Source organism: Taudactylus pleione, unplaced genomic scaffold (genome assembly GCF_031769625.1).
Source record: "Taudactylus pleione unplaced genomic scaffold, aTauple2 ptg000774l, whole genome shotgun sequence".
NCBI lineage: Eukaryota > Metazoa > Chordata > Amphibia > Anura > Myobatrachidae > Taudactylus > Taudactylus pleione.
Window position 1 is genome coordinate 1,793,251 of NW_028285176.1, and position 12,204 is coordinate 1,805,454.

A 12,204-nucleotide genomic window follows, 5' to 3' on the forward strand; every position below is an offset into this window, starting at 1 on the left:
CAGCAAGAAAACTAAGACCCAGTGTTGGAGCACACATATTTATACCCCCCAGAAATAGACAACACAATAGAGAAGTTTGTTGCTGATGCCATTGGTCCTCAAGGGGGATGCATCTGTTACAGAGCATTTAACAGGCTGATTCAAATAGACACAACCCAGCCTCCAACAACAGAGGGTCTCTGGTTTCCCACCCCAAGCAACATCCTAACAGTTGTTCATGTAATATACATTTTGTTGCTTGAAGTCTCTGCGGTCCATAAGTTGAGAATGCATGATGCGATCTCCACACCGATAATACCGGAATTTTGTTGAAAGAGTACACATCAGTATAATACCAAACACTGCTTACTTATCATGTATAAAACCTTAATTATCAAATAATCTTTATTTCACAGCATTTATACTAACTGAACAAACTTAAATCTTATACCTTAAAGCTTATTAAAACTTTTATGTGAATATGTAATGTGTAAGTATGCCGGGTGTGATGTAAAGACGCTAGTTAACTTGAGGCAGATGCATGCACATGAAGCTAACAAACAGCGTTTTCATACAGAATCTTATGCATTCGCTAATATGCGATTAGTTACCAGCGCAATTGTGCGTATTAATGTGTGTATGAGAAATGGTGCACTTAAATCCCACTTAAACTAAGTGAACATCTAGCAGTGTGGAATGATGAGCCTTATAGTTCCACACGCCCCCCTCTCTCAGCAGACCCCACCCTTCCCAGGCTCAAAAGTAAAGTCCTTTGTTCTCCCAGGCTCTTGTGTAAATGCAAATTAGCACAGCTACAAGACCCAAACCTAAGATAACACTCTTGGCTTTGAAGGTATTTTATTGCAGGAAGCCTGCTAATGTAAGGTGTGTATTCGAGCAGGGCCACCTGGAATGAGAGCAGACGTTATATCCAGGAAGCTTGTCTACACAGGCTAGTTGTCACGTGGCCATTTGCTCTGTTTAGCTAATACAATCCAATTTTGAAAATATATCCTTTAGGGGAATTATAATAATATACACTTTATCCAGAGCACCCAAACTACGTAAAGTCATGAAATGGGCTTTTGGTGAATCGCTGTAACTTATGGCAATGGTCACAGATGCAATTGCATGATGCTAATAGTAATATCACCACATGTACTGAAGTGTGAGTTTATCTAAAATGGCGTCTTGCGTCCAGTCGCAAGATGGTGTCGCTGCGATTCAATTTTAAACTGATCTTGTCTCAGCCAATAATCCAGCTTCGACAGTCCACCCTTTGATAGCGAACAACATGCTATCGCAATCTGCTATTAGAATTTAATTTAGGCTTACATTTACATATTATTTAGTGTTATTATGGGATGGCACAAGGTGGTTCTTAATCCATCAATAATGTGTCTCTGAGTGGGGACATAAAACTACTATTATACGCACACCGCGGATCTTGGAAGATCATGTGAAAGCTGTAGGGAAGCACCAGTCTTATAAAAGGCAGTCTTGAAGGGGAATTGAGACTTTACATTATCTGAGGAGTTTTAAAAATAACATTTCAATAATACATTTTATGCATGTCTAAATATAATACATTAAATGTATTTACCTCGGTATTCATACTGGCCATTTCTGACCACCATCATAGTTTCGTTCTTTCGTTTTACTCTATTTTTACACTTTCCACACTTCAACACAATAGGAACACCCCAGACACATATGCCAATCATTATAATGACAATTAGCATAAGGATCAAGGATTTGCCTATGCTGGCGATCACCTCCTGAACCCATTCCCCCTAGACCTGAGAACCATTTCTGTGGGTTCAGCCATGAGACCCATCCTTCTATCTTTTCCCCTACTTCAGCCACTGAAGCATTATGGTTCTTACGAAACTCCCATTTTAGCTGCAGAATTTCATCCATCTTCCGGTCTATCACCTCCTTGGGGTCGCTGGTATCATTGGTGACATAGGTGCAACATTTCACTCCAAATTGGGTGGCTAACGTTACGCAATACCCTCCAGTAACAGCAGTTAAATAATTCAACACTAGCCTGTGTTGCACCAGTTCTTTCTTATACGCTTGCAATTTTCTCCCTGTATACCAGAATGTGTCATCGTACAGCTTGGTAATATTATCTATCAATTTAGCAAGTTCCTGAATATATCTAAAATGTAACGTACCCCGAGTGATCCTGGTGGGATCCAGTGCGACTAAAACTTGATAGCCAGTTGTCTCACTAATTAACTGAGTGGCTTTATGCACGTCACCAGGTATCATATTTCTTTTGCCTCTGTGTTCATATTGCGTGTGAAGATATGGTGATGGTGTGTTTTTATGTTTTCCAAGCATTTCAACATGTGTAAGGGTCATAACTTCTGGGACTACTCTTTCCAGGTAAACAGTACTAAGATTGGTCAGACACTCCCCTGATTGGCATTGGACTCCTCCTGACTCCACTCTATCAGCACTGCCATCAGCTCCCATTTCCTCAATCGGTCCTCCATCACAGACACTGAGTATCTCCAAACAGATCATCACGACAGAAACTCTGGAAAAAAAGAACTAGGATGACCACAGCAGACCACTCCATTGCTGGAAGCACCGATCTACACATTTCTTTAGCTCATATATCTCACCGTCACCTTTTTTAAACATCCCGGCACAAGCTCGCAATCGACAGGTCCACATTATCGGCCTTGTCTCCACCTTGTATCTCCACCGGTTGGTTAACCTCCCTATAGTGAGTGGAATGGACCCATGTATCTTCCCCGGCCACCATTTGAGGATGTGGTATCGTCAGATATGGACGTTTCCACCGATCAGTCAAACAACCTGAGCTAAAAAAATAATTGGATCATAACAAATTCTCCAGGTTTGACATCATGACAGTTTGCATTAGACATGTTAGTTCATCTTCGTGAGACCCTGCACAGTAACCTCATTATCATATTTTCACATGAGGCTGCCTGTTTGAACAGTATCTCAAAGGGGGACAAATAAAGGAAAAGACAGTCTGGGATAATCTTAGTGTTATTACCCATCACCTTACACATGTTCTTGGAAACGTCACCTGTAAAATAAGTCCCCCTATCATTTTTTTAAATAATTCTAGGGATATAGTATCTGCATACAGGTTCCTGCAATTGAATCTTGTTATTAATAGCTACTGCTCTAAATAATGCCTGGGCCACTGGGTTGGATAGTATTCTGAGTAATCGACCTTAGCCTGGCATGGCTGCCGTTTATCCTTAGCAACCTTGTGTCCTGTGAGTGAGAGATAAAGCACAACAGTTTAATATCATTTAAACATGACCTAAATACAACAATAAATCGTCCACATTTTAATCCATTGGCAGGTTGAAAAGATTGTAAACAGTCATATAAGGCCTGGGAGAAGATGCTGGTGTTGCCCATGAACCCATGGGAAACTCGTGTTCATGTGTGGTGTTCTTCACTTTGCAGTACTTACTTATGTGTCCCACTTGGTGACAGTTAAAACATCTTTTTGAACGGGGTGGATGAAAAGATTGTTGTGGGAGTTGAGCAATTGGAAAAGATGGTGGGTATGGGTAAGGATATGGAGGATAAGGGTATGGTGGGAGGTATGAAGTTTGTGGGTAGCATGAGACCTGTGGTTGCGTTCGATTACTGTGCGCAAAACTGCGACTCAGCCGCATGCTCAATACTACGGCACCCGTTTAATGTTAGGTTCTATCAACAAAGGAAAATTAACTTTTTCCTCTCTTGTCCCTGGATTCTAGTCAGCTTCCTTGGCTCACACGAAAACGGATAGCGATCTTTCAGTATAAAGCGGTCGCAGGTAAACCCTGCATGTGGCCACTCCATCCTTTGCTGAGATATCGATAACCGTATGTGCCGTGTGAGCAGGTAAGTGACTTCACTACTACGAGCCCCCAACTAACGATACTGACATTGAACCTCTATATACCCCTGCCTATACCTTCTAATATCCTACCTATAAACCTCTAAGGATGACGCTATTTTGCTTATGCAGTCATACAGTAAATAAAGACTTCAGACCTAGAATCTGTGGTTCCAAAGCACAAAGTATTATTCAAGTAAAAGTGTTCATATCTGCCGTCAAATTCTATGTTTCTGTGATTCTCCATTGCAGAGTTCCCACGGCTGCAGTCATGGGTGGAGCCACCTACAGCGAGTTAGACTCTGCTCCTCTGGTCAGGTCTCTCCAACACCCGGAATTAGCAGAGGAGGAAGACGTACATTCTTCCTCCTCGTTTGCTGCTCCCTCCTTACCCAGTAGCCCTGGCTCTCAGTCTTCCGGCTGAAGATCTCAAAGGCCAGGGTGTGATACAGCCTTTGGATTCATGCTGTATTTGGCAGTGACACCTAGATAATAATGGTACAACTGGATGAGTACCCCTTCATTATCATGCAGGATAAATCAGATTTGTCATGCCTCTTTCTCATGAGGTCACACCCCTGTTTTGGGTATGCTTCTTATGTATCTATTTGAAAAATGGGGGGGGGGGCGCCAATGGTCTTCTGGCCCAGGGAACCAAAATGTCTAGTTATGGCTCTGGTAGTAATGGTAGTAGTAGTAGTAGTAGTAGTAGTAGAGGTGGTAGAAGTAGTAGTAGTAGTAGTAATATTAGTAGTAGTAGCGGTAGTAGTAGTAATATTAGTGGTAGTAGTAATAGTAGTAGTAGAGGTAGTAGTTGTAATATTAGTAGTAGTATAGTAGTAATAGTAGTAGAGATAGTAGCAGTAATAGTAGTAGTAGTATAGTAGTAATAGTAGTAGAGGTAGTAGCAGTAATAGTAGTAGCAGTAATAGTAATAGTAGTAGAGGTAGTAGTATAGTAGTAGAGGTAGTAGTAATATTAGTAGTGGTAATAGAAGTAATAGTAGTAGTGATATTAGTAGTAGTAGTAGTAGTAGAGGTAGTAGCAGTAATAGTAGAGGTAGTAGTAATAGTAGTAGTAGAAGTAGTAGTAGTAAAATTAGTAGTAGTAGTAAAGGTAGTAGTAGTAATATTAATAGTAGTAGAAGTAGAAGTAGTAGAGGTAGTAGCAGTAATAGTCGTAGCAGAGGTAGTGGTAATAGTAGTAGAGGTAGTAGCAGTAATAGTAGTAGAGGTAGTAGCAGTAATAGTAGTAATAGTAGTAGTGATATTAGTAGTAATAGTAGTAGTAGAGGTAGTAGTAGTAATATTAGTAGTAGTATAGTAGTAATAGTAGTAGAGGTAGTAGCAGTAATAGTAGTAGTAGTATAGTAGTAACAGTAGTAGAGGTAGTAGCAGTAATAGTAGTAGCAGTAATAGTAATAGTAGTAAGAGTAGTAGAGGTAGTAGTAGTAGTAGTAGTAGTAATAGTGGTAGAACTTAAAGCCCAATTCTGGAGTTTTAGTCACAGCCTCTACAGGTTGTCTCGATATCCAAATATTCCCGAAACACAAAATTTTTTGAGCCTGACTAAGATAGTGACACCTTTGATTTCTGATGGTTAAATGTACACAAGTTTCGTCTACTGCACAAAATTATTAAAACATTGTATAAAATTATCAGACTGTCTGTATAATGTGTATATGAAACATAAATATATTTTGTGTATGCAAACCAACTTTGTTTAATGCACAAAATTACATGCCCCTAGCATGCTGCAGCCACACCCATGCATCACCATTCGAACTATGGGCCTGATTCATTACATATCGCTATTGTGATCGCAGCTGCGATTATGCACGCAGACCCACTGTGAAAATATGCTAATGTTTGCAATCGCTATGCCATCGTAGCACAACATAAGGACGCCCACTTCCCTTTACTCATATCCATAATACCTTGCAAGTCTGCAAAACCATCAGTAACATCGAGTACCATCAGAGGCTCATGCACAACTACAACAGGTCAGACCTTACTCAGAATTTGCTAATCACATTGCATGCAGTGGCTAATTTATGCACTCCCCTGGAACGGCATTCAAATGCACTGACACACCTGTGTTTAGCCAACCAGCCCCCGAGTCAATACCCCAAATGGTCACTTCCTGTTAATCACTCTGTGATGGGTCTGAGTGGTCACTGGGATCGCAGGGTGTTTGCAGTGAAGCCTGTGCTTAATGTTATAATAGCTCCCAGAAGCCCAAACACATTGTTTTCCCTAGTAGTAGCCACTTAATGTGGTTTTTATAAAGATTTTACTTTATTTTAAAGCTCCCAAGGGTGCAGCCACTATTCTTCATCCATTCCTCTCTATCCTGCACCTCACTTCTGTGGTCACCCCCACTCCCTAAATGCATGCTCAGCTACTGTACGCACTACATACTTGCCTACCTTCTAATGTCTCTTCCCACGAGAAGCTCGGGTAAGAGAAGCAGGAGGGTGGTGACAGGGGCGGGGCCTGATGATTTTGCATCAAAATGACGTGATTCATGTAGAATCACATTATTAGGCCCCACCCCCTACCTGGAGACCCACGATCGGCACGGACATTCTCCTCATTCTGCCCACTTCACTAGGAAGTGGGCAGAATGTGGGAGACATGCCTACCCTTCCGGGGGTGCGGGGGGTTACCCGAAAAATCAAGAGCCTCCCGCGAAAACTGGGAGGGTAGGCATGTATGATGCACTATATACACCAAAGTACTGTAAGATATCCGTTTCCTGTCTGAACTGTTCAGATCAGTAATCAACTATGACAGACTAGTGTGTCTGAATTACCATATCATAGTATTACCCTTAAACAAAACAAAGTTGTTATATATTATGTATATGCAGGGATATATTTCTAGAAAAATAATTTCAGGAACTGTGGGTGGAGCTACTGGGGGTGGAGCTATAGAAAAACAATTATATATAGACTTACCATATCATCCCTTTAAACCAGGACACTCATAGATTACACAGGTTATGTGGCTCATTAAAACCAGATGAAATCCAGGCTTGAAGTCAGCCAGCCACTGAACCTGTGTAATTCATGAGTGTCCTGGTTTAAAGGGATAGAATGGTAAGCCTAATTATATATACATTACATATACTTTTATATATATATTATACAGTATATACATATCTATAGTATTTAGAAAAGAAGGCTTTCAAAGGGGACTTTAAATTAAAACATATCTTATGGAAAATACATTTTGGGCCAGGACATTACTTCATAGTTAATGACAGGTTCAGGAACTCAGGGCCCAATTCAGACCCGCTCGCGAGCACTGAGCGCTCGCAAGCGGGTCAATATTAGCCCAGTGCGCATGCGCATGATGGAGGTGGCTCCGTCGTGCGCATGCGCGAGACCCGGATAGCGACGGGCAGGCCGTCGCTATGGGTCTCGCTACAAAGGGGGCGTGCTGTCGATGGTGAGTGACAGCACGCCCCCTTTGGTGGGCGTGCCGGGGGCATGGCTGGCCAGACGGAGGCGTTCCCATGGGAACGCCTACCGTCTTGGGCCAGCCCCACTGACATCACAAGTGATGTCAGTGGGAGTGCTTTTTGACTCTGATAGAGCCGGAAGCACTCCAGGGCTTGCAGCAACGAGACCCAACCACAAGGGTCTCGTCGCAAGCCCGATGATCGCAATGGTCTTGACCATCGCGACCATCTTCCTGGCCGCTCGCTATAGCTGTGGGTGGTCACCCACAGCTATATGAGCGACCAGCAGGCCGCTCTAAAATTAGGAAGAACGGCCCTGATTCAGAGCGAGCGTTCTGTCAGAGCATCCGGCTCTGAATCAGGGCCTCGGTTCCTGCTTGTTCCTGCTGAAAAATAGCACTGTATATATGTATTGGTTTGGATGTGCTAACATACAATCCATGCACATGTACAAGCTGACCTAAATTCTACCTGATCAGTGATCGCATATCCTGTTCTGGGAAGACAATCTGCCAGTTAGTATGAGAGCAGCCTTAATTTGCCTGTATTTTTAAGAGATGTCTGTAATTTGCATGTCTAATACTAAGAGTACAGTATGCCAGCCTCTGCACACTTAGGCCCTGATTCAGAGCCGGACGCTCTGACCAGAGCGCTCGCTCTGAATCGGGGCCCACCTCCATTAATATGGAGCGTCCTCCTGGACGCTCGTATAGCTGTGGGTCACCACCCACACCATATACGAGCGTGCAGGATGATGGTCGCGATGGTCTTGACCATCGCGACCATCGAAACTGCGAGCAAAAGCCTGCGGTTGAGTTTTTCAACCGCAAGGCCAGGAGTGATTTTGGCTCTATCAGAGCCAAAATCACTCCCACTGACATCACTAGTGATGTCAGTGGGGCCGGCATCAGACGGCAGGCGTTCCCTTGGGAACGCCTCCGTCTGGCAGGCACGCCCCCGACATGCCCACCAAAGGGGGCGTGCTGTCAGTCAACATCGACAGCACGCCCCCTTTGATGAGACACTCCGAGCGAAGGAAAGTCCTTCGCTCGTCGGGTCTCGCGCATGCGCACGACGGAGCTCCCTCCATCGTGCGCATGCGCAGTGCGGACCATCGACCCACTTGTGAGCGGACAGCCGCTCGCGAGTGGGTCTGAATGAGGGCCTTAATGCCTCCATTCCCAATGTAGGCTACATTATCAGTGAACAGAAAAATACATTTCTCAGCACCTTATTTGTCTCCTACTGAAATAAACAGCAATATAAATTTCTGTTCTGTAAATTTTATAATAGCATTTATTTATTTATTTAATGCTTTCATGTTACAGTATAACAAGTATGTAAATGTTCTACATTATACACTATGTAAAAGTACCCACAGTGCCCCAACTTAGTGCTACCTAAGCAGTGGGGTTAAACAATTCTATATAGGGCCTAATGCCTGGGGTGGCTCAGCCTAGTGCTGTCTAAGCAATGTTCCAACCTCATCCCTATAGGGCGTAATGCCCCTTATGCCTTCTGGGCCTAATGACCTCCACAGACCTAATGTCTGGCAATGTTCACGGGCCTAATGATCAAACCTTGGTAATCTAGGGGCATATAAACATATAAACAATGGATCTACCAGTCCTGTAGTCTTTGACTGAACCAAGCCTGATGCAGCCATGCCCACTGCGTGGTCTTCATCCACCTCCAAGCTTCCTGTATTTTTCACCTAAGGTGAGACAATTTACTCCACCGCATGGCTTCCAGCATGTCTTGATAAAAGCGCTCCGATGCTGAAACGTTGACCTTCTTTACCAGCCGAGTCTGTGATCTTTTCCTGAGTATATGAGTCCGGGAGTGCCATTCATAGCTGCATATTATATATTGTAGCATGGGGTATTGAAATGAGGATTCCAGAATGGCAGGTATTTGGTAAAGCAGTGTCTTTTTAATGGTAGCAGACACTGCACCTTAGCATACGTGAGCTTAGGCCTGGACACACACAGGCACATAACAGAAAATAAGCAAACATAAAAGTAAATGTCTCAGCACTCCTTGTGCTAATATCTGTGGACCCTCCAGGTCCTGGCACCCTAATGCTAACCACCACCAGCCTATCTCCTGGTTAGCTTCTACAGCATCAGGAGCAAGGAGCATCAAGTGTGTGGGAATTTTAAACCCTTCCTATGCGCCAGTGATTATTCCAGCTGGGCCTGTGTAAATGTGAAAACCTGTAATTCCACACCTCCACTGCTAATGCAGAACGCACAGGTTTCACTCCAGCCTCCCTTGGAGGGAGCTGATCCCACCAGAATGTGGGTAATTCAGGTGAGAGACAATATATATAGTCTGTGTAGCTCATTGTCACAATGTAAATCTCTCATCTATAAGTAGCAGGATAACAACATCATATTTATTAAAACATTGGTACTCCCATGACTGGTGATGCCTATGTGCAGAAGTTATTTCACCTTGTGCAGTGGTCTCTTAATGCTGTCCATACAAGTTCTTATACTGACACATGGAAGAGAGGTAATGTATGATACAGTGGCAATACCACAGATGGTTTAATGTTTCTACAAATTAGTTGTGTAACATGGTTTCTGAAACATTTTGCATACTCATTACCAACTACCCCCAAACTGTGTATTGCTGTGTCCCATGTACCCTCAAAAGTATTAATGTGACGCATTATTTTTTAAGTTTGCAAATACGGCACCTCTTAATTATATGAAACCCATCTGTCATTACAGTTGAGTGCCAAGCCCTGCCGCAGACCTTTGCAGCACGTGGCACATAGTACTTTATTTTTTTGGGGGGAGTGGGCCATAGCACACCTCCCTGATTTGACTACACCCCCCGTCCTGTATTTTACCAGAACACACATATGATATCTCCAACTTTGCTGTAAGATATAAAGCTCTTTTCTGCCCTGCAATGGTGATTTTTTAGCTTGTGAGGGCTGCTCCTAGGCATAGAGAGGGGGTAAGCACATTGATGTGCGCAGGGAAGACCATAGAGATGAAATGCGCATGGGGTGTGCTTTCTACTTTCTACATGAACACATGTATGTTTGTAGTCTTACACAGAAAGGAGTTTGCTATGACAGTTTGGTGCTGGATGTTTACAAAAGCATAAGCTGTAAAGAATTTATAAATATATATAATTGTGAGTTTCCGAAACTGTGCTCCAGGCAGGTAGAGATAATGATAAACTGTTAGGTGAGAACGTAATCTGCCATCTGGAATGATATGTTCAGGATTTAGGTACAGAACATAAGCAGCAGACATTGAAAGGATATGCCTAAAATACCAGAAAGGTGACATAGGCATGAAAGGAATCTGTGACATGTCCTGAGTGCGGGAAATTAAACATGTGTCAATCCATGGGCACTTCCCACATATCTACATTACACCGTGGTTATCTAGTAGATAGCTTTTCCATATATTGCACTACTATGCTCTTTCTGCTGTGTTCTCAGATGTTTCATGTTACAGTACGACTAGAAGAAGAGAGTATGCTGAGAATCACTTTTTATTTAGTTTTTAGAGCACTGTTATTATTATTATTAATAATAATAATAATAATAATAATAATAAACAAAGCAATAAAAAAGTAAAAAAATAATTACCTATACTGAAACAAAATAACATTTATTTGAAGTCACAATATATTAAAAAATAAATAAATGTCCATCATAAATGCCCCATAGCATACACAATACAGCTCTGGAACTCAACACTCAGGGCCTGATTCCGAGATTTACGCTGATGTAATCGCAACTGTATTCTCTCACGGATCACAGTTGCTAAATTATGCTAATGCCTTCCACCAATACACTGCCAAGCATAGGGACGCCCACTGCTGCCTTCTCATATTTGTATGCAACAGCGTAAACATCGGTGCCATCGATGCACATCGGCCAGTCAAACAGAATTTAAGTGACGTCTGACCAGCCGCAAATACTGAGAGCTCTCATGCTGTGAAGGAGATCGCAACGACAAATTTATGGTTGGCCATGAAACGGCGTTTAAACGGTATGCCACGTCTGCGTTTTTCTAACCATCTCCCCATTACCACCCTTAAACGCTGACTACCTCTCATTCTCTTTGCGAGTGGTTCCTCTGTACGAGCATAAATCACAATGCAATCTGCGTGTGCAGCTTTCGCACTTTCGCAATGGCAAACACTTGCTCTGCGTTAATATCGGCTTTGTTAAAATCTCTGAATGAGGCCCTCAGTCCTTAGTAGAATCCAATATCTCCTTAATAAAAAGTATCCAAGTGATCCAAGGCCCTGACTGCTGGGAATATGTATTTTGTAAAGCACTTTGTATTTTTGTGCAATTGTGTTGGAAGGATACCTAATGGTGCAATCTGTGTTTACAAATATCCCAAAACCCTACAGATAGTTGTCTTCACTTTTTTTTCCATAAGACCTGTGAAATAGATATTGGGAGAAAGTAATTTTGCTTTAACCCTATTTATTATATGTTCTAAAAGCCTAATACAGGGAGCTCTATTTACTGTTGCATGGAAAAAGTTTATGCATCTGTTTCTTAGTACAGGTCCAAGCTATGACAATTAAGATTTAGGCTAAAATGTTGCAACTGTTCAAAGATTTAGCTGCGTTTTATCAAGTCATTCAGTTAATGAGAATAGACAGAAATTGGTTTCCATAAAAGGGTATAAAAACTCCTTAGCTGCCTCCCAATATGTATAGTATGTGTGAGTTAGTTACATTGTATCTTTATATTTCTGTACAGTAATATACAGTAGGATATCTTTATTTTCCACAAATCAGCATTTCTTTATGTACGTAAGTTCTGTACTATCTAAAACACTGTATACATCGCTGGAGCACTGTAAAAATTCCACAAATTCTGTATTTAT